Source organism: Schistocerca americana, chromosome 1, assembly GCF_021461395.2.
Source record: "Schistocerca americana isolate TAMUIC-IGC-003095 chromosome 1, iqSchAmer2.1, whole genome shotgun sequence".
Lineage (NCBI taxonomy): Eukaryota > Metazoa > Arthropoda > Insecta > Orthoptera > Acrididae > Schistocerca > Schistocerca americana.
Genome location: NC_060119.1, coordinates 1212145347 through 1212169670, shown reverse-complemented (window position 1 = coordinate 1212169670; position 24324 = coordinate 1212145347).

Here is a 24324-nt window from a genome sequence, read left to right as displayed (position 1 = left end):
TTGCCCATAATTCTTCCACGTCCATCGTACCGGAAGTAAATGAAGTCGATTCATTTACTAAGTGGGATGCTAACAACTGCTTATCTGCTCTTTCTAGTAGCGTACCATGGCGTTGTAACTAATGTTTCATTAAAATTATTGTGGAATTACACATTTCTGTAAATCTAGTTGACCACGTGGAGCATGTGGTGTAGTAACAAAACTGGCCCTCAGCTACTCTTTAGGGTAACATTTTGGGTATTTAAACGTAATTAATCGGTACGACGAGCAGTTCTTCCTGTTTCACATTCTCTTTGAAAGATTTCATGGACCATTTGGTAAGATTGTGGATATATCGCACCACGTTTTCTTTGTAAAAACTTACTATACTAGTCTGTGGTTATCCATTAGGATCAGGACTACACTACGATCCGAATTTCTTCGTCTTAAATAGAATCGATTAGTTATGGTTCATTTCCTTTTGTGTAGCCTTCAACGATCTTTGTGTGTTAGTTTGAATGTGGTATTGCACCCTGCTACCCTGTTTCCCAATCTTTGTTTCCTTTTTTTTTTTCTTTTTTTTTTTTTCCTGTTCTTAGAAAGTCACGTTTTCCTAGCATTAAATAAGGCACCAGCTTTGAGTGAGGTTCACCATGTTGTACGTTTCATTGAACACTGATAAAATTAAAAATATATATCAAAGTTTAAGCTTAGTTTATTTTTCTTTAATATAATTTTCCCTATAATCTGTTTAATTAAAATAATAACTAAAATTTTAGAAAAAAACAGGTGATAGTGTGCGTGACTATTCCGTAAAGTATAAAAATTCATAACAGTAGTAAAAATTTGTCAGTTTCACACGGATACTTTCCACACGAGGTGCGAACGGTTTTTAAAAACACTAGGTTCATTATGCTTGTCTAATTCACTCAGCGTCACTTGATTTAAATGAATTTTTCAAAAGTGACCATGTAAAAATAGAGGCTGTTAACTTTTGAATTCGCGCAAATAAGTTTTTTTTCTTAATGATCAACATGTTATGTTAACCGAGGACCTAGAAACGACGGAGAGGCTCCGTCCCTGCCGCAGCCGCAGTGGTCCGCAACCCCACGTCGACTACCGCAGTCCACTTCACCCTCCGCCGCCCCACACTGAGCCCAGGGTTATTGTGTGGTTCGGCCCCCGGTGGACCCCACCAGGGGAACGTCTCACACCAGACGAGTGTAACATCTATGTTTGCGTGGTAGAGTAATGGTGGTGTACGTGTACGTGGAGAACTTGTTTGCGCAGCAATCGCCGACATAGTGCAGCTGAGGCGGAATAAGGGGAACCAGCCCGCATTTGCCGAGGCAGATGGAAAACCGCCTAAAAACCATCCAGAGACTGGCTCACCGGACCTCGTCGACACAATTCCGCCGGGCGGATTCGTGCCGGGGACCGGCGCTCCTTCCCGCCCGGAAAGCCGTGCTATGTACCGCACGGCCAATCAGGCTGGCAATAATCAACATAGTACCGTTCATTTGAAAACTATTTCCCGTACGTCATTCTGCATTGCATGACGGTATCTGTACCCCCTCTCAAAAATCATGTCTAGGAACCATTGCTTTAGAGTCATTTTCCCTCCTCGCCCACCCAATCCCCACCTCCACCTTGACATTTTCAGTTCAGTTCAGGGGCAGTAATACCGCTGAGGTAGGCTCGTGAATGGCCAGTGTCATCACAGGTGTCTGATACCGGAAAGTGTCCCCTCTCTGGACAAACAGGCGGCCACCGCCCGAGGCCAGGTGAGCGCCGCGCACCAGCTGTTTATCCAGTGTCCCCGTCCCATTAGACGCCCGACACCTTGCAGCGCAGGCTAATTCCTAGAGCATATTTGGGCGCGCCGTTATTATTTAGGCAGCTCAGCGGCGCCGTATGTGCCTACTGATTTAGCGATACCCGCCGGCTGACACAATTCGCGCCGGAGCGCTGTTTGGCGAAGCCGTTGGACCGCGACCAATCAACGCTGGCGTTGCTTGTCGTTCCACTACGAGCTGGGGCTTTGTAGCCGTTCCGTCACGCGGCGCAGCGTATGCATCGCGCCAGTAGCGTTCAGACTGAGTTTCGCCCAAGTCGGAGTGCGGACAAGTTGATTTGTCTTTTCTGTTATATCACATTATGTCAAATTATGGTGAAGTTACTGCGTAATCAACAATAATAAAAGTAATGTTTGAAACATCAGTTACTAGCCACAGTCCCAGTCTTCTTATTATCAAGAAATCTACATCTATGAGCCATTACAGATCTACACTACTGGCCATTAAAATTGCTACACCAGGAAGAAATGTAGATGATAAACGGGTATTCATTGGACAAATATATTATACGAGAACTGACATTTGATTACATTTTCACTCAGTTTGGGTGCATAGATCCTGAGAAATCAGTACCCAAAACAACCACCTCTGGCCGTAATAATGGCCTTGATACGCCTGGGCATTGAGTCAAACAGAGCTTGGATGGCGTGTATAGGTACATCTGCCCATGCACCTTCAACACGATACCACAGTTCATCGAGAGTAGTGACTGGCATATTGTGACGAGCCAGTTGCTCGGTCACCATTGACCAGACTTTTTCTGTTGGTGAGAAATCTGGAGAATGTGCCGGACAGGACAGCAGTCGAACATTTTCTGTATCCAGAAAGGCCCGTACAGGACCTGCAACATGCGGTCGTGCATTATTCTGCTCAAATGAAGGGCTTCGCAGGGATCGAATAAAGGATACAGCCACGGGTCGCAACACATCGGAAATGTAACGTCCACTGTTCAAAGTGCCGTCAGTGTGAACAAGAGGTGACCGAAACGTGTAACCAGTGGCACCCCATACCACCACGGCGGGTGATACGCCAGTATGGCGATGACGAATACACGCTTCCAATGTGCGTTCACCGTGATGTCGCCAACACGGATGCGACCATCATGATGCTGTGAACATAACCTGGATTCATCCGAAAAAATGACGTTTTGCCATTCGTGCACCCAGGTTCGTCGTTGAGTACACCATCGCAGGCGCCCCTGTCTATGATGCAGCGTCAAGGGTAACCGCAGCTATCATCTCCGAGCTGATAGTCCATGCTGCTGCAAACGTCGTCGAACTATTCGTGCAGATGGTTGTTGTCTTGCAAACGTCCCCATCTGTTAACTCAGGGATCGAGACGTGGCTGGACGAACCGTTACAGCCATGCGGATAAGATGCCTGTCATCTCGACTGCTAGTGATTCGAGGCCGTTGAGATCCAGCACGGCGTTCCATATTACCGTCCTGAACCCACCGATTCCATATTCTGCTAACAGTCATTGGATCTCGACCACCGCGAGCAGCAATGTCGCGATACGATAAACCGAAATCGCGATAGGCTACCTTTATCAAAGTCGGAATCGTGATGGTAAGCTTTTCCCTCCCTACACGAGGCGTCACAACAACGTTTCACCAGACAACGCCTGTCAACTGCTTTTTTTTCATGAGAAATCGGTTAGAAATTTTCCTCATGTCAGCACGTTGTAGGTGTCGCCACCGGAGACAACCTTGTGTGAATGCTCTGAAAAGTAATCATTTGCATATCACAGCACCTTCTTCCTGTCGGTTAAGTTTCGCGTCTGTAGCACGTCACTTTCGTGGTGTAGCAATTTTAATGGCCAGTAGTGTACTACGTTGAGCAAAAGTAGTTATACACAGGACACCCATGTGTGTCGGACCTGCTTTTGCCCGGAGTGGTGCAGTAAATCGACGTGCCATAGACTCAAAAAGTCAGTTGATGTCCCCTGCAGAAATATTGAGCAGTGCTGCCTCTATTTCCACCCATAATTGCGAAAGTGTTGTCGCTGCAGGGTTTCGTGCACGAACTAACATCTCGATTATGTTCCATAAATGTTAGGGGGATTCATGTCGGGCGATTTGGGTGACCAAATCATTCGTTCGAATTGTCTAGAACTTCCTTCAGACATACCACGAACAATTGTTCAAAATGGCTCTGAGCACTATGGGACTTACCATCTGAGGTCATCAGTCCCCTAGAACTTAGAACTACTTAAACCTAACTAACCTAAGGACATCACACACATCCATGCCCGAGGCAGGATTCGAACCTGCGACCGTAGCAGTCGCGCGGTTACGAACAATTGTGGCCCAGTGACGTTGCGCATTGTCATCCATAAAAATTCCATCTTTGTTTGCTGCAAACGGCCTCTAAGTAGTCGAACATAATCATTTCCAGTCAATGATCGCCCCGCGCCAACTGCTTGTCTGGTGTCGCGATCCATTAGACACGAGAAAACTTGCAGCACTGCCTAATTCCTAGAATATTTTTGTTGAGTTGGACCAAAGGACCCAGTTCATTCCATGTAAACACAGGCCACACCACCATGCAGCTACCACTAGCTTGCTCAGTGCTTTGTTGACATCGTTGGTCCATAGCTTTGTGGGGTCAGCACCACACTCAAACCCTACCATCAGCTCTTACCGACTGCAACATTCACTCTTCTGACCAGACCACGTGTTTTCCGTCGTCTGGAGTCCAACCGATATCGTCGTGAGCTGACACGAGAAAACTTGCAGCACTGCCTGATTCCTAGAATATTTTTGTTGAGTTGGACCAAACGACCCAGTTCATTCCATGTAAACACAGGCCACACCACCATGCAGCTACCACTAGCTTGCTCAGTGCTTTGTTGACATCGTTGGTCCATAGCTTTGTGGGGTCAGCGCCACACTCAAACCCTACCATCAGCTCTTACCGACTGAAACATTCACTCATCTGACCAGACCAGGTGTTTTCAGTCGTCTGGAGTCCAACCGATATCGTCGCGAGCTGACACGAGAAAACTTGCAGCACTGCCTAATTCCTAGAATATTTTTGTTGAGTTGGGCCAAAGGACCCAGTTCATTCCATGTAAACACAGGCCACACCACCATGCAGCTACCACTAGCTTGCTCAGTGCTTTGTTGACATCGTTGGTCCATAGCTTTGTGGGGTCAGCACCACACTCAAACCCTACCATCAGCTCTTACCGACTGCAACATTCACTCTTCTGACCAGACCACGTGTTTTCCGTCGTCTGGAGTCCAACCGATATCGTCGTGAGCTGACACGAGAAAACTTGCAGCACTGCCTGATTCCTAGAATATTTTTGTTGAGTTGGACCAAAGGACCCAGTTCATTCCATGTAAACACAGGCCACACCACCATGCAGCTACCACTAGCTTGCTCAGTGCTTTGTTGACATCGTTGGTCCATAGCTTTGTGGGGTCAGCGCCACACTCAAACCCTACCATCAGCTCTACCGACTGAAACATTCACTCATCTGACCAGACCACGTGTTTTCAGTCGTCTGGAGTCCAACCGATATCGTCGCGAGCGGACACGAGAAAACTTGCAGCACTGCCTAATTCCTAGAATATTTTTGTTGAGTTGGACCAAAGGACCCAGTTCATTCCATGTAAACACAGGCCACACCACCATGCAGCTACCACTAGCTTGCTCAGTGCTTTGTTGACATCGTTGGTCCATAGCTTTGTGGGGTCAGCGCCACACTCAAACCCTACCATCAGCTCTACCGACTGAAACATTCACTCATCTGACCAGACCACGTGTTTTCAGTCGTCTGGAGTCCAACCGATATCGTCGCGAGCGGACACGAGAAAACTTGCATCACTGCCTAATTCCTAGAATATTTTTGTTGAGTTTTACCAAAGGACCCAGTTCATTCCATGTAAACACAGGCCACACCACCATGCAGCTACCACTAGCTTGCTCAGTGCTTTGTTGACATCGTTGGTCCATAGCTTTGTGGGGTCAGCACCACACTCAAACCCTACCATCAGCTCTACCGACTGAAACATTCACTCATCTGACCAGACCACGTGTTTTCAGTCGTCTGGAGTCCAACCGATATCGTCGCGAGCGGACACGAGAAAACTTGCAGCACTGCCTAATTCCTAGAATATTTTTGTTGAGTTGGACCAAAGGACCCAGTTCATTCCATGTAAACACAGGCCACACCACCATGCAGCTACCACTAGCTTGCTCAGTGCTTTGTTGACATCGTTGGTCCATAGCTTTGTGGGGTCAGCGCCACACTCAAACCCTACCATCAGCTCTTACCGACTGAAACATTCACTCATCTGACCAGACCACGTGTTTTCAGTCGTCTGGAGTCCAACCGATATCGTCGCGAGCTGACACGAGAAAACTTGCAGCACTGCCTAATTCCTAGAATATTTTAGTTGAGTTGGACCAAAGGACCCAGTTCATTCCATGTAAACACAGGCCACACCACCATGCAGCTACCACTAGCTTGCTCAGTGCTTTGTTGACATCGTTGGTCCATAGCTTTGTGGGGTCAGCGCCACACTCAAACCCTACCATCAGCTCTTACCGACTGAAACATTCACTCATCTGACCAGACCACGTGTTTTCAGTCGTCTGGAGTCCAACCGATATCGTCGCGAGCGGACACGAGAAAACTTGCAGCACTGCCTAATTCCTAGAATATTTTTGTTGAGTTGGACCAAAGGACCCAGTTCATTCCATGTAAACACAGGCCACACCACCATGCAGCTACCACTAGCTTGCTCAGTGCTTTGTTGACATCGTTGGTCCATAGCTTTGTGGGGTCAGCGCCACACTCAAACCCTACCATCAGCTCTTACCGACTGAAACATTCACTCATCTGACCAGACCACGTGTTTTCAGTCGTCTGGAGTCCAACCGATATCGTCGCGAGCTGAGAAAAGGCGCTGCAGGTGATGTCACGCTGTTAGCAAAGGCACTCACGTCAGTCGCACTGCCGCATCCCACTAACGCCAAATTTCGCCGCACTGTCCTAAGGTATGCATTCGTCATACTTCCCACGAGGATTTCTGCTGTTATTTCACACAGTGTTGCTTGTCTGTTAGCACTGCCAACTCTATGGAAATGCTGCTGCTCTCGGTCGGTAAGTGAAGGCTGTCGGCCATTGCCTTGACTGTGGTGAGAGCTAATACCTAAAATTTGGTATTATCGGCACACTCTTGACACTGTGACCCTCAGCATATTCAATTCCAAACGATTTCCAAAATGGAATGTACCATGTATCTAGCTCTAGCTATCATTCTGCATTCAGCTCCCATCGTGCAACCGTAATCATGTTGGAAACATTTTCACGTGATTCACCTGAGTACAAATGATAGCTCCGTTGCTGCCCTTTTATACCTTTGACAACTCTGTAAAGGCACTGCCCGTTTTATACCTCGTGTACTCAATACTACTGCAGTCTATATATATGCATTTCGCTACCCCATGACTTTTCATCACCTCAGTAAATGAGACATTACTGACCTTTTAACACGACCCTATTTACCTGTGCCATTGTGCGTCTGGAAGCAGTGCCTCCCTCGAATCTGACTGAAAAGTGAGTGTCGAAAGTAGGCTACTTCGAATGATGTTGTCTATACCAGATTTTCTGTTCAAACACTTCAACTGCCGCATATGACACTCGATTGATGTTCTGGAAAATAACTGTTCGAGTGCAGTAACCTAGCAGAGACGTAATTATTCACAAAAGTGCACGTATGGTAAATGTTTATAATGAATACAGTCACCGTATCAAAATGTTAAAACAGTGTCTTCGAATTCCAACAGGCAACTCGATATGAAAACTACATTCACAGTCAGTCACTGTTGGAAGTGGCATTGTTGACTCTTTTGACACAATGAACACTATTGAAGTCTGACACAGTTTTTAAGTAGGCTGTTTAGGTTTTTATGTTGGTAATGCCACGTAGCGCTCTATATGAAAATCACTGACTGTGCTGTGTAAAGGCTGTGGTTGGTTTGCATTGTTGTAATTTGCTATTGTAGTGTTGGGCTGTTGGCTGTTACCAGCGCGCAGCGTTGAGCAGTTGGAGGTGAGCCGCTAGCAGTGGTGGATGTGAGGAGAGAAATGGCGGAGTTTTGAGAGCGGATGTTCTGGACGTGTGTCCTTCAGAGACAGTAAATTTGTAAGACTGGATGTCATGAACTCCTATATATTTTTTTTTACTTTTGAACACTATGAAGGTAAATACATTGTTTGTTCTCTATCAAAATCTTTCATTTGCTAAGTATGTCTATGAGTAGTTAGTGCCTTAAGTAGTTCGAATCTTTTATTTAGCTGGCAGTAGTGGCGCTCGCTGTATTGCAGTAGTTCGAGTAACGAAGATTTTTGTGAGGTAAGTGATTTGTGAAAGGTGTAGGTTAATGTTAGTCAGGGCCATTCTTTTGTAGGGATTTTTGAAAGTCAGATTGCGTTGCGCTAAAAATATTGTGTGTCAGTTTAGTGTTGATCAGAATAGGTAAAGAGCGAAATGCCTGAGTACGTTCAGTTCTGCTCAGTTGTTTGAAAATCAAATAATGTAAGAGTGAAATTTGTACTCACTTGCCCACTGTACGTTTTTGGACACAGATGTTACTCTTTTCATAACCTCCTCCAGACTGACCCAAATTACTTCTAAAAGCCTCTCTTTCATAATATTACAATAATTAAAGCTATATTTATCTGTTGTTGTTCACTATTTTTTTTACAAATTATAGTTAAAAACTTACATTTCCGACTTACTGAATACTGCAGGAAGACTCTTCTGAACGTTAAGTGTTAGAATCAACAATAATCTCTACTGAATTACACTGATTAGTTTGCTAAAATATGGTACTGTATTTCAGCAACAATGTTTTAACTATGAGTGCTAATTTCTCTGAACATAAATGAGAGAAGAAGTTGCTAAAATATTTTCAACAGAAACATTACAATTGCTTCACTTATTTATGTATATTTTAGATGTACTATACCAGGATGTTACTTACTGGGAATTGTTTATGTATGGGCAATAATAAGTAAGTTCTAAAATTAGTAATGACTATAATTGGGACAGTTTTTAGGTAAACTAACTAGTTCATAAACTCGTGATAGCCAAAGGAATGTAATAAATACTAAAGTTAAGTTAGAAAAGCACTATATCAAAATTTTGCGATTTTTAGGTACTGTGCACAGGCATAAAAATAACACTATTGAAAGTACTACTACTACTACTACTCCATCCGAAGAGGTCTCGAAAGATCCTAACGGCACTAACCGACCGCCGTGTCATCCTCACCCTATAGGAATCCACAGCTCGTGATGTAGAAGCTAGCATTGCTGCCTCTGGATCAAGGGGTTCGAGGTTTGATTCCCAGTCGGGTTGTGAATTTTCTCTGCCAGGGCACTGGGTATTTGTGTTGTCCTCATCATTTCATCATCATCCTCATCATTCGTGACAGTAGTTAGATTGGACAGTGAAGAAAATTGGACTGTGAACAAATTGCGACTTTGTATGGGCGCTGATGATTGCGCAGTTGAGCGCCCCACAAACCAAACATCATCATCTCACACCCTATAGGCATCAATGGACGCGGATATGAAGTGTCCTGTAGTCAGCATACAGCTCTCCCGGAAGTTGTTAGTTTTCGTCCCCGCAGCCGCTACTTCTAAATCAAGTACCTCCTCTATTTGGTTCACAAGGACTGAGGGTACCCCGCTAGCTAACAGCGATTGGTAGACTGGACGGTCACCCATCCAAGTGCCAGCCACGCCCGACAGCCCTTCATTTCGGTGATCTCACGGGAATCGGTGCTACAACTGCGGCAAGGCCGTGGGCCTATTGAAGATACTTGAAAAAAAAAATACAATTTGGAAGGGGAGGGAGGGGTGGGGGGGGAGAGAAAACATAACAGGATGAAAGAATCCACCAGCCTTCTTACTATCTATTTAGTTAATGCAAAAGTAACCGCAACAGAAGGGGATCGAAGCTTTTGAGATGTGACTGTTGAAAATTAGATGGACTGATAAGAAATGAGGAGGTTCTCCGCAGAATCGGTGAGGAAAGGTGTATATGGAAAAGACTGACAAGAATAAGGAACAGGATGGTAGGACGTTTGTTAAGATATCGGCAAGAACTTCCATGGCACTAGAGGGAGCTGTAGCGAGTCAAAACTATAGAGGAATATAGAGATTGGAATACTCTCAGCAAATAACGGTACACGAATATTCCAAGTGCTACTTTGAAATGAAAAGTTTGGCACCGGAAAGGAATTCGTAGCGGGCCGCATCAAATCAGTCAGAAGACTGATGACTCAGAAAAAAAATCCTTTTTGATAGTTAGCCTTGTGTAGAAATTCGTGACCAATCAAGCTGGTAAGACGATGAGTACCACGCCATTAGCACCAGTTCCGATCTCCTGTAATGATGGTTTCCAAAAACTGGCAATTCGGTCAGATATGTCTATGAAATCTCCAGATATTTCTACGTGTATATCTATATCAATATGCCGCAAGCTACCTGACGGTGTGTGAGGAAAGTGCACTTCTGGTACCACTATTTCATCTCGTCTTCTCCCTTCCACTTTCAAATGGCGCGTCGGGAAAAAAAATGATTGTCGGTAAACATCTGCATAAGCTCTAAGCCCCCCATGAACCATGGACCTTGCCGTTGGTGGGGAAGCTTGCGTGCCTCAGTGATACAGATAGCCGTACCGTAGGTGCAACCACAACGGAGGGGTATCTGTTGAGAGGCCAGACAAACGCGTGGTTCCTGAAGAGGGGCAGCAGCCTTTTCAGTAGTTGCAGGGGCAACAGTCTGGATGATTGACTGATCTGGCCTTGTAACATTAACCAAAACGGCCTTGCTGTGCTGGTACTGCGAACGGCTGAAAGCAAGGGGAAACTACAGCCGTAATTTTTCCCGAGGGCATGCAGCTTTACTGTATGATTAAATGATGATGGCGTCCTCTTGGGTAAAATATTCCGGAGGTAAAATAGTCCCCCATTCGGATCTCCGGGCGGGGACTACTCAAGGGGATGTCGTTATCAGGAGAAAGAAAACTGGCGTTCTACGGATCGGAGCGTGGAATGTCAGATCCCTTAATCGGGCAGGTGGGTTAGAAAATTTAAAAAGGGAAATGGATAGGTTGAAGTTAGATATCATGGGAATTAGTGAAGTTCGGTGGCAGGAGGAACAAGACTTCTGGTCAGGTGACTACAGGGTTATAAACACAAAATCAAATAGGGGTAATGCAGGAGTAGGTTTAATAATGAATAGGAAAATAGGAATGCGGGTAAGCTACTACAAACAGCATAGTGAACGCATTATTGTGGCCAAGATAGATACGAAGCCCACACCTACTACAGTAGTATAAGTTTATATGCCAACTAGCTCTGCAGATGACGAAGAAATTGAAGAAATGTATGATGAAATAAAAGAAGTTATTCAGATTGTGAAGGGAGACGAAAATTTAATAGTCATGGGTGACTGGAATTCGTCAGTAGGAAAAGGGAGAGAAGGAAACATAGTAGGTGAATATGGATTGGGGCTAAGAAATGAAAGAGGAATCCGCCTGGTCGAATTTTGCACAGAGCACAACATAATCATAACTAACACTTGGTTTAAGAATCATGAAGGAAGGTTGTATCCATGGAAGAACCCTGGAGATACTAAAAGGTATCAGATAGACTATATAATGGTAAGACAGAGATTTAGGAACCAGGTTTTAAATTGTAAGACATTTCCAGGGGCAGATGTGGACTCTGACCACAATCTATTGGTTATGACCTGTAGATTGAAACTGAAGAAACTGCAAAAAGGTGGGAATTTAAGGAGATGGGACCTGGATAAACTAAAAGAACCAGAGGTTGTACAGAGATTCAGGGAGAGCATAAGGGAACAATTGACAGGAATGGGGGAAAGAAATACAGTAGAAGAAGAATGGGTAGCTTTGAGGGACGAAGTAGCGAAGGCAGCAGAGGATCAAGTAGGTAAAAAGACGAGGGCTAGTAGAAATCCTTGAGTAACAGAAGAAATATTGAATTTAATTGATGAAAGGAGAAAATATAAAAATTCAGTAAATGAAGCAGGCAAAAAGGAATACAAACGTCTCAAAAATGAGATCGACAGGAAGTGCAAAATGGCTAAGCAGAGATGGCTAGAGGACAAATGTAAGGATGTAGAGGCCTATCTCACTAGGGGTAAGATAGATACTGCCTACAGGAAAATTAAAGAGACCTTTGGAGATAAGAGAACGACTTGTATGAATATCAAGAGCTCAGATGGAAACCCAGTTCTAAGCAAAGAAGGGAAAGCAGAAAGGTGGAAGGAGTATATAGAGGGTCTATACAAGGGCGATGTACTTGAGGACAATATTATGGAAATGGAAGAGGATGTAGATGAAGATGGATTGGGAGATATGATACTGCGTGAAGAGTTTGACAGAGCACTGAAAGACCTAAGTCGAAACAAGGCCCCCGGAGTAGACAACATTCCATTGGAACTACTGACGGCCTTGGGAGAGCCAGTCCTGACAAAACTCTACCATCTGGTGAGCAAGATGTATGAAACAGGCGAAATACCCTCAGACTTCAAGAAGAATATAATAATTCCAATACCAAAGAAAGCAGCTGTTGACAGATGTGAAAATTACCGAACTATCAGTTTAATAAGTCACAGCTGCAAAATACTAACACGAATTCTTTACAGACGAATGGAAAAACTAGTAGAAGCCAACCTCGGGGAAGATCAGTTTGGATTCCGTAGAAACACTGGAACACGTGAGGCAATACTGACCTTACGACTTATCTTAGAAGAAAGATTAAGGAAAGGCAAACCTACGTTTCTAGCATTTGTAGACTTAGAGAAAGCTTTTGACAATGTTGACTGGAATACTCTCTTTCAAATTCTAAAGGTGGCAGGGGTAAAATACAGGGAGCGAAAGGCTATTTACAATTTGTACAGAAACCAGATGGCAGTTATAAGAGTCGAGGGACATGAGAGGGAAGCAGTGGTTGGGAAGGGAGTAAGACAGGGTTGTAGCCTCTCCCCGATGTTGTTCAATCTGTATATTGAGCAAGCAGTAAAGGAAACAAAAGAAAAATTCGGAGTAGGTATTAAAATTCATGGAGAAGAAATAAAAAAGTTTGAGGTTGGCCGATGACATTGTAATTCTGTAAGAGACAGCAAAGGACTTGGAAGAGCAGTTGAATGGAATGGACAGTGTCTTGAAAGGAGGATATAAGATGAACATCAACAAAAGCAAAATGAGGATAATGGAATGTAGTCGAATTAAGTCGGATGATGCTGAGGGAATTAGATTAGGAAATGAGGCACTTAAAGTAGTAAAGGAGTTTTGCTATTTGGGGAGCAAAATAACTGATGGTCGAAGTAGAGAGGATATAAAATGTAGGCTGGCAATGGCAATGAAAGCGTTTCTGAAGAAGAGAAATTTGTTAACATCCAGTATTGATTTAAGTCTCAGGAAGTCATTTCTGAAAGTAATTGTATGGAGTGTAGCCATGTATGGAAGTGAAACATGGACGATAAATAGTTTGGACAAGAAGAGAATAGAAGCTTTCGAAATGTGGTGCTACAGAAGAATGCTGAAGATTAGATGGGTAGATCATATAACTAATGAGGAAGTATTGAATAGGATTGGGGAGAAGAGAAGTTTGTGGCACAACTTGACCAGAAGAAGGGATCGGTCGGTAGGACATGTTCTGAGGCATCAAGGGATCACCAATTTAGTATTGGAGGGCAGCGTGGAGGGTAAAAATCGTAGAGGGGGACCAAGAGATGAATACACTAAGCAGATTCAGAAGGATGTGGGTTGCAGTAGGTACTGGGAGATGAAAAAACTTGCACAGGATAGAGTAGCATGGAGAGCTGCATCAAACCAGTCTCAGGAATGAAGACCACAACAACAACAACAAGCTCTAATTTATCGAATTTTCTCGTTTTCGTCATTTCGCGAGATGTATATGGAGAAAGTAATATGTTGCCCAACTCTTAGCGGAACGTAGTCCGCCCCCGGTAGCTGAGTGTTCAGTGCGACAGACTGTCAATCCCAAGGGCCCGGGTTCAATTCCCGGCTGGCTCGGAGATTTTCTCCGCTCAGGGACTGGGTGTTGTGTTGTCCTAATCATCATCATTTCATCCCCATCGACGCGCAAGTCGCCGAAGTGGCATCACATCGAAAGACTTGTACCAGGCGAACGGTCTACCCGACGGGAGGCTCTCGTCACACGACATTTCATTTTTCACCGGAACATAGTTCCTCATATTACAAAAATAAACGACTCTGTGACTCATAACGCCTCTCTTGTTGCGTCTGCCACCGGAGTTTGTGTAGCATCGCTGTAACGCTCTCGCACCGACTAAACAACCATGTGACGAAATGAACAACTCTTCTTTGGATCTTCTTTATCTCTTCTCTTAGTCCCACTTGGTAAGGGACCCAGAGTGACGAGTGATATTCTTGAGTAGGTGAGTTACAGCTCCTTAAGATTCGTCCAATGAATCTCAGTGCAGCATCTGTTTTTCCTACTATTTGTTTAATATATTCATTCCACTTAAGAATGCTCCGTACGGCTACACCTAGATATCTTACGGCAGGTACTGTTTCCAGCAGTTTGTCATGATTGCTATAGTTGTACTGTAGTGGATTTCGTCTATGTTCGCGCAATATGTTACATTTATTTCCGTTCAGGGCCAAATGACAGTCCCTGCACCATTCACCAATCTTCTGCAAGTCCTTTACAAATCGATACAGTCTTCTGTAGTTCCTACTTCCTCGTAGACAGCCGCTCCATTTGCAAATAGCCTTATGGGACTTCCGACATTTTCCACGAAATTATTCATGCGTAGGGCGGTCAGAAACAGTCTGAAAAGCTTGTTTTGATGTTGCAGGTTAGGTTTTGCCTTTTCCAATATAATTAGAATTGAAGTTCGCCAATAAGGCCTCTGTGCGCGCAGATTCAAGTGGTCCGCCAGATACTAGTGTCAGTTGTCCTCATTACGCAAGAGACTGCTCAGCCTTTGGCTCGGATTCGATCCTTACCACTATCCCACGTCCAATTTTTGTATCGTTCTCTCTTTCGGTTTTAGGACACCAACCGCAGAACACGTTTGGCGACGCCATTGTTGGCGGGGTACTTGAATCTGCGCGCGCAACGGCCTGACTGCCTAATTTTAATGCTAATTGACTCGGAAACGGCGCAACGTATCAAATATTTCTTAACCGTCATTTCCCAGCACAATCCACCCTGCAACACCCCTACAGACTTCCAGACTGTTTCTGATCACCAAGTATATTACGATATGATGCCTTTATTGTTCAGAAGTACGGTGCATGCACGTCAGAATGAACAGACATTGCAGTGACTACAGCCGTTTTGTCTACTATAAACAGCAACGGTCCCGTTACACATCCTTGGGGCACTCCTGAGTTTAACTTTAAATCTATCGATTTTGTTCCGTTAATGGCGACTTGTTAAGCTCTCTGCAAGCAAATTTCGAATCCGGTTTAACATCTGGTCCGATACTCGGTAAGCTGATTTTTTAAATTTTTATTGTCAGGACCAGATCTTTAGCTTACGACAAATAATGGAGAAGTGTTATGAGTGGAACAGGGAATTGTATCTATGCTTTATAGATCTAGAAAAGGCATATGACCGGGTTTCTAGGAGGAAGTTATTGTCTGTTCTACGAGATTATGGAATAGGAGGCAAACTTTTGCAAGCAATTAAAGGTCTTTACATGGACAGTCAGGCAGCAGTTAGAGTTGACGGTAAATTTAGTTCATGGTTGAGAGTGGTTTCAGGGGTAAGACAAGGCTGCAACCTGTCTCCACTGTTGTTCATATTATTTATGGATCATATGTTGAAAACAATAGACTGGCTGGGTGAGATTAAGATATGTGAACACAAAATAAGCAGTCTTGCATATGCGGATGATTTAGTTGTGATGGCAGATTCGATTGAAAGTTTGCGGAGTAATATTTCAGAGCTAGATCAGAAATGTAAGGACTATGGTATGAAGATTAGCATCTCCAAAACGAAAGTAATGTCAGTGGGAAAGAAATATAAACGGATTGAGTGCCAAATAGGAGGAACAAAGTTAGAACAGGTGGACGGTTTCAAGTACTTAGGATGCATACTCTCACAGGATGGCAACATAGTGAAAGAACTGGAAGCGAGGTGTAGCAAGGCTAATGCAGTGAGCGCTCAGCTACGATCTACTCTCTTCTGCAAGAAGGAAGTCAGTACCAAGACTAAGTTATCTGTGCACCGTTCAATCTTTCGACCAACTTTGTTGTGTGCGAGCGAAAGCTGGGTGGATTCAGGTTACCTTATCAATAAGGTTGAGGTTACGGATATGATTGCAGGTACTAGTAGATGGGAACAATGGCAGGAGGGTGTCCACAATGAGGAAATCAAAGAAAAACTGGGAATGAACTCTATAGATGTAGCAGTCATGGCGAACAGGCTTAGATGGTGGGGTCATGTTACACGCATGGGAGAAGCAAGGTTACCCAAGAGACTCATGGGTTCAGCAGTAGAGGGTAGGAGGAGTCGGGGCAGACCAAGGAGAAGGTACCTGGATTCGGTTAAGAATGATTTTGAAGTAATAGGTTTAACATCAGAAGAGGCACCAATGTTAGCACTGAATAGGGGATCATGGAGGAATTTTATAAGGGGGGCTATGCTCCAGACTGAACGCTGAAAGGCATAATCAGTCTTAAATGGTGATGATGTTGATTTATTTATTTATTTACTAAACGGCTGTGCGGGACTATGCAAAATACCTTCCTGAAGTCTAAAGCACTGTGGATCTCATAGGGAAGAGAGTTTCGCAAGATCTCTGTTTGTAAACCCTACGTCGATTTTCCCAAAGGACATTCCATGGGGGATACTTCCGAGTTTACTTCAACTCGTCTGTCACCGTATGTCGTAGAAGACGGGTACAAGTCTTCCACTTTTCCAGATGTTCGTGAGCAACATTGCCTACCGTGTTTTTGCTTATCTTCAATTCTTCTTCTGCCATTCTCAGTGACAGCCACCGACCATCCACAATCATCCGTCGCTCTCGTTCGATGTTGTATGGGACTGTGCTTACTGATGATCGACCCGAACACGGCTCATCACTGATACCTTCCTTCCCGCCTCTAAAGCGTTTAAACCACTCACACACCATTTTTAATCACTGCTTCAATACCGCCCACTTGCATTAACATTCTATGACACTCAGTAGCCGTTCCCCCTAATTTGAATTAAAACGTAATGTTAAAGCGTTGCTCCATTTTGAAATGACATGAATTCTCACACTGACTCATAGCGTGCACCACTGACTGACTTCGGTGACTTGCACGAAGCATCACGAAGAAATTATTCGAATGGGAGGAAAATCGATAGCTGTGATATACCTGTCCGTCCAACAAATCATTACAGTTTCAGAAAAATCGGATGATTTATTGGAGAGAAAGAGCTTTACAAATTGAGAAAGTCACTAGCGACTTGGACCACCACTGGCCATTGTGCAAGCAGTTATTCTGCTTGGTATTGATTCAAAATTGTTAAGGCTTTCGTGCCCACTTGTTGACAAACTGCCTATTGGCTTCTGTCTCGGGTTCTTCCGGCGACTTTCATTTAATGATTTTAATGACGTTTCGCCAGCACGAGTGGCTGGCATTGTCAAATCTTCACCCTCCACTGCCGGTGGTGAACTGGAGCCGAGCTCGCGGTCGCAGGCTATATGTACCTGGCGCGCCAACGGCCGAGGGCTTCTCCGCGGTCATTTCCGGTGCGATTCTCCTCTTGCTTCCTGCGACGGTCGTTCGCTGCAGTACCGGAAGCCAGGATCCGTTTACCTTAAGGTTTTCCTCTTTCTTGTTGAAACTGTTCGCGTGTTTTTGTATTTCTACAGCTTCTCTGAACAAGCAGGCGTGGTAGTGCTTCTCTACAGCCAGAACTTCCATGTCGGCGAATTTTATTACGTGGTCGGTATCACTCAGTGCGTACTCTGCCATGGCCGATTTCTCCACCTTCACCAGCCTGCAATGTCGCTTATGATGACTTGCAAACCTAAGGTGTGGTATAGATACGTCGCTGATACTTTCGTTGTGTGGAGCCATGGTGAAGAACAGCTCGGTGACTTCCCAAGACACTTTAACAGCCTCCATACAAACATAAAATTTACCATGGAAGTAGAAAAGGACAAAAAACTGCCATTTCTAGATGGGCTGGCGAAAACCATGGGATGCAGCGTTTATAGAAAACCGACCACGGACCGATACCTGCACAAACTATCAAACCACCACCCGAGCCAGAAAAGTGGCATGATTAAAAGGCTCGTAACGCGAGCAGGAAGAACATGTGAGCCGCAACATCTCAAACGAGAAATGCAGCACCTGGAAACTGTTCTGAGGAGCAATGGGTACTCCACAAATTACATTAGAAGTGTAACAGAGCCAAACACTCGGCGAAGTAAGGAACCAGAAAAAGAAATGTAGGGTACGGCCTTTCTGCCATACATTCCCAGAGTGACGGACAGAATCGGCCGTATATTGCGCAAACATGGCGTAAAGACGATTTTCAAACCGACAAGGAAGATCATAGAGTGTCTTAGATCGGCAAAGGAGAAAAGGGACCCACCTGCAATGTCGGGAATATACCGTATACCATGCACATGCGGCAGGTGGAGAAATCGGCCGTGGCAGAGCACGCACTGAGACCGACCACGTAATAAATTTCGCCGACACGAAGTTCTGGCCGTAGAGAAGCACTGTCACACGGGCTTGTTCAGAGAAGCTATAGAAATACAAAAACACGCGAACAGCTTCAACAAGAAAGAGGAAAACCTTAAGGTAAACGGATCCTGGCTTCCCGTACTGCAGCGAACGACCGTCGCAGGAAGCAAGAGGAGAACCGCACCGGAAATGACCGCGGAGAAGCCCTCGGCCGTTGGCGCGCCAGGTACATACAGTCTGCGGCCGCGAGCTCGGCTCCAGTTCACCACCGGCAATGGAGGGTGAAGCTTCGACAATGCCAGCTACTCGTGCTGGCGGAACGTCAGTAAAATCATTAGATGAACGTCGGCCGAAGAATCCGAGACAGAAGCCAATAGGCAGTTTGATATTGATTGATGGAGTTTTTGGACGTCCTCCTGTGGGATACTGTGCTAAACTGACGAGTTAAATCGTGAAAATCCCGAGCTAGTTGCAGGATCCTGCCGATAATGCTCCAAATGTGCTCAACTGGGGAGTGATACGGAGACCTTACTGGCCAAGGCAGGTTTCGGCAAGCACGAAGACCAGCAGTAGAAGCTCTCATCGTGTCCGGCCGGGCATTATCTTGCTGAAATGTAAGACCAGGATGGCTCGCATGAAGGGCAACAAAACCGGACGTACAGTATCGTCGACGTACCGCTGTACTGTAAGACTGCCGCGTATGACAACCAAAGGGATCTAGCTATGAAAAGATATGGCACCCCAGACCATCACTACTGGCTGTCGGACCATACGGCGGGCGAAATTCAGGTTCATCGCTGTCCGGGGCGACTCCAGACACTTCTTCGCTGGTCATGCTGGTCATCGGGGCTCAGTTCGAAGCGGGACTCGTCACTGAAGACGGTAATACTCCACTCAATGAGATTCCTGGCCGAAGACCTGTCTGCAGGCGTCCTGGACAGTGGTGGGATAGCAGCGGGAATGTAGCCCGCCGCACGGCGGAACAACACGGAATGATGGTCTTGGATGCTATTTCTTTTAACAGCAGGACGCCTTTCGTTGTCATCCATGGCACCCTTATTCTACAGTGGCACGTCGACGATTTTCTACTCCACGTTTCCTTGTGAGACGCCCGCTAAATCCGCTGGTCAGAACAGGTGATTAGGACTGTCGAAAGGGTCACATAACGTTGGGGTCAGTTTCACCTTAAAATTGTAATTTATTGTAATTTAATAACACATTTACAACCGAAGCGGCACATAGCCGAACTGTTACAACTACGAGTTTCAGACTCAACGCAACGGTGGAAGGCAAACGTAAACAATGTGCAATACGAAAGGCCGAAGCCCCATAATAAAATTTTCAAGATTTTAAAATAAATTACCATTACCTTTCCAAGACAGAAGGCCGCAATTTTCAAGCCTGAAAGGTAATTTTAAGAATAAGGTTCCTAGCAGCAATGTTTAAGCTTGAAAGGTAATTTTAAAAATAAGGTTCCAAAATTTTTTAAAAAATATAAATGTAAGCCTTAAGTTTCAAGTAGCCGAAACCACACTAAAAGAAAAGACACCACCACGGCAATGACCTTTAAAGCACAGTAAAACCAAGAATTTTTTAAATCACTGGATATGATAGATTATAATCAGACAGTTAAACACCGGTGAGAAAGACAGTAGTACACAGTATCAATACTAGGAATAAGAACAATATACATAAAGATTTAAAATCACTTACTCTTGCCCAGAAAGGAGCCCAGTATTCAGCAACGCATATTTTCAATAAGTTACCAGCAACCATTAAGAGTTTAGTTTCAGACAAGGCACAATTTAAACGTAATTTAAAAGAATTTTTGGTGGCCAACTCCTTCTGTTCCATCCATGAGTTTCTCAACAAGTGCAGTAGACCATGGGATCCTCATCAGTTAGAATTGACGGAGGACATCGAAAAAGTTCAAAGAAGGGCAGCTCGTTTCCTGTTATCGTGCAATAGGGGTGAGAGTGTCACTGATATGATACGCGAGTTGGGATGGCAGTCACTGAAACAAAGGCGGTTTTCTTTGCAGCGACATCTATTTACGAAATTTCAATCACCAACTTTCTCTTCCGAATGCGTAGATATTTTGTTGACACCCACCTACGTAGGGAGAAATGATCATCACAATAAAATAAGAGAAATTAGATCTGGGACGGAAGGATAAATGTGTTCCTTTATCCCACTCGCCATTTGAGAGTGGAATGGTAGAGGAGTAATATGAAAATGCTTCGATGAACCCTCTGCCAGGCACTTAAGTGTGAACTGCAGAGTAACCACGTAGATTCACATAAAATCGTTACGTCTTCGTATATAGAATCACTGACGTCAGATGATAAAACCATGAGTTTATCACTGAAAATAAAAGTCTGACCCACACCACGATGTATCTAATTTCGAAAAAAACATAAATGCTTCGTATTTACATTGGGATAACCGTGGTCACATTGTTATATAAAATATATTCTCAATCTATAAATTGTGCTTGGTAGTTCGCTGTTTCATGTTACATCACTAGTTGTTGTTAACGCTGTGAATGGATGCATACGTCTTACAGCCGACTGCACGTCTGATAACTCTTTAATGGTAGAACCGAAAATGGTCAAAGAAGTCTCCATACGCCGATAGTTACTAGTATCTTAAGATTATACTTGCTGTGTGTCGCAGGCTATACGTGATAATCATAACCGACAATCCATATGGCAATTTGCTAACAGGAACCTGATGATGTTTGTCGATCGAAACTGTTTGTTGAATAAAGAAATTTATCAACTGCTCGAGATGGTCATCGTGACATGTTTTAAATACTTACAAGTTGTGAGGCATCATCTTCTGAAAAGATAATAATAGTAGTTCAATTAACTACAGGGGCTCAGGAAACGTTATCGAACATTATTGTAAGGATGGAAACTCTGCCGGGCTTCGCACACGCTGCTCCCATCCACTTCCTAAACCTGCAGAAAGCTCGTATCGCTACACAGCTCGGCGGACGTCGGCTCGCGTCGGTTCTCATCGGTCGCTTCCGTCTGGATTCACCTCGCTTCGCATCAGCCCGTCTCTTCTCGCGTGCCCACAGATCTTTCCCAAAGTGGCTTAGCAACTAACTTCCAAAATACCATTACTCCGATAACTAAGTCGGTGCCTGTAAACTTGGCCACAATCAATGTAGCAGCGCAGGGTGGGAGGGTCGGGATAGAGCGCCGGTCGCTTGCTTCTCCGTGGCCCTCCCTCCCTCTGCATAAAACATGGCTGCGAGCCACGTCAGACGTCTGCTGGCTGCAAGGGGCAAGAAATGGCTTCAGCGTATCCGCGCTGTGCAGCTTTTCGTCGGACCATTCACAGCTGCAGGGAAACGCTCGAGACCACCACCGCGAAGAGTGTCGCTCCAGAAATCGTTGTGAGAGGTATTGCAAGATAAGAAAATACCTCGCGGCATGCACTCCACACACACACACACACACACACACACACAAAATGACGCATGCACACTCTAGTACTTCCGAGTCTGTTTTATGCTGGAATTACCGTAAAATGGGATGAACAGAAACAGTTTTCAACTTTAAATGAAAAAAAGATAATATTAAAAACAAACATGAAAATAAAATTTATGTAGGATTATAGGTCTTGTGCATAGCTTCAAAGTTGTAATTAGATTTGAAAGCAAGTTCATTCTTTAATAATATAAAAAAATAAAAAACTTGGTGTGTCCATTCACCCCACAGAGAGGTGCGAAAATAAAACAGCACTGTAAATGTTGTTGTTTTTGCTATTTAATGGTCTTTGTCAAAATCTATTTTAGTTTTACGAGAGTAAAAAACATGAATTATTTGATTCAAAGAAAGTTTTATTCTGCAAAAGAACTAAAAATATTGTAGGAATTATGGTTTCTTTATTATTTTCCAAAAAGCTTTATTCCTCTAATTACTTTAATCTAACATTAAATTGATGAACGTTGTTTGTTTATTAATGCATTAAGTCACTGACATCAAGTGTAAAAATGATGTCGTTGAATCTGCAGGTTGTGCTTCCAAAACAAATGAAGAACTTTCAAACATCATCTCTTTGAGTAAAAAGTTACTTACCATCTTTATAAATAAACGTTTTTAATCAGTCTTGTTCTTATTTTTCATATTTATTTCAAAACACATCAATATTGATTTTGCCTTCTACATAATAAAGTTTACATGCATACAATCTAAATAACTTCTTACTTTTTCCGTATACTTGAAACAGAGCATAATCCCCTGAGAACAATGCCAGGTAGCTCTCCATTTATCGTAGAACGTAGCATATTAGCTGAGATGTGGCACGGAGTCATGGGTGGTCAGGACGGGGTCGTACTTAGGAGTTGCCACCGTAATTCCCGATGATCTGATTGTCGCAACTAGTGAGTGTAACGGCCCAGTCACTGGCAAGTGAGACCGCAGACCAGTAACCGAAACACTTTAAACGTTATTGGACTCCTTTTGCTCTGGAAAAAGCACTCGCGACTTTCCAGTGCTTATTAGACGGAGTTCTTTAGGATATGAAAACACATCAATGCCTAGACTATCTAGATGACATAATAATACACTCCAAGGACATCCAGGAGCACTTTGTCTGTTTGCGGGAAATATTTGAGCAGTTGCTTGCTGCACGGCTGACCCTTAGCTTAGAAAAGTGTCACTTTGCATTGTGCAAGCAATAAAACATTTTCCAATGTTTAGTATGGTAAAACAAATACAATCGTACCTTGTGATCACGTATTGATGTGGAAAATACATTCCAAAATTTGCAAAGGTAGCGAGACACCTTTCACATCTGGTAAAATTTATCTGGACTCTGGATTTCAACAGTTGAAAGAGTTATTGACCACGAACCCTGGTCTCATTTTTCCGGACTATCAAAAACAGTATCTCTTGTCTTGTTATTCGAGCAACCATGTCTGTCCTGAGGCCAGATGGGGCCAGTAGCGTATGCTTCCAGGCAAATAAATAATGCAGAAAAAAACTATTTAACTAAAGAAAAGAAAAAGATTTCTCCAATTTTTGATAACACATATTTGCGCTGCTGTTTGTATGGGAGGAGTTTTAAGGCCATAACAGATCAGGGTGCACTAAAATGTCTTCTGGGGTTAAGGGATCCAACCTGCAGGCTAACTCACTGGGGCTTAGGCTTACCGAATTCAATTTTGAGTTATTGTATCATAGTGATAATGATAACGAGTTAAGTAGTGAAGTATGCAGTGTAGAATGCATTGAAATAAGCACAGTAGGGTGGCACAAGGCTCTGGCTGCCGACTCCCACTGTCAGCGATTAGCAAAACACGCACAGTTCAGTTCTGATGACGGAGTGCTTTACATGCTAACAGGATGCGGCTGCTGTATCGTTGTCCCGGCCTGTTTACGGGATGAAGTATTGAAACAAGCCCATTATTCCATCTTAGCTGGACACAGTAGTCGACGAGCCACGGATCATCGTGTTTCGTGAAATCGCTGATGGGCACTGAGGAAATAATACGCTGAGTGCTACATGATGAACTGCTTCCACTGCGCTCAAAGAACCGAGCTGAGGCGCCAGCGAATACCTTTGCAAAAACTGTCTGAGGCGGAGAAACCTTTCCAATTAGTCAGCCTTTACGTACTCGGCCCTTTCGCACAAACACCATTGGGAAATCGGAATAATTGATCTTTGTGCGCGTTACTTACCTTGATCGTCATAGCAACCATCAAGCGGACACAGTGGCGCACGCTTTCGGTA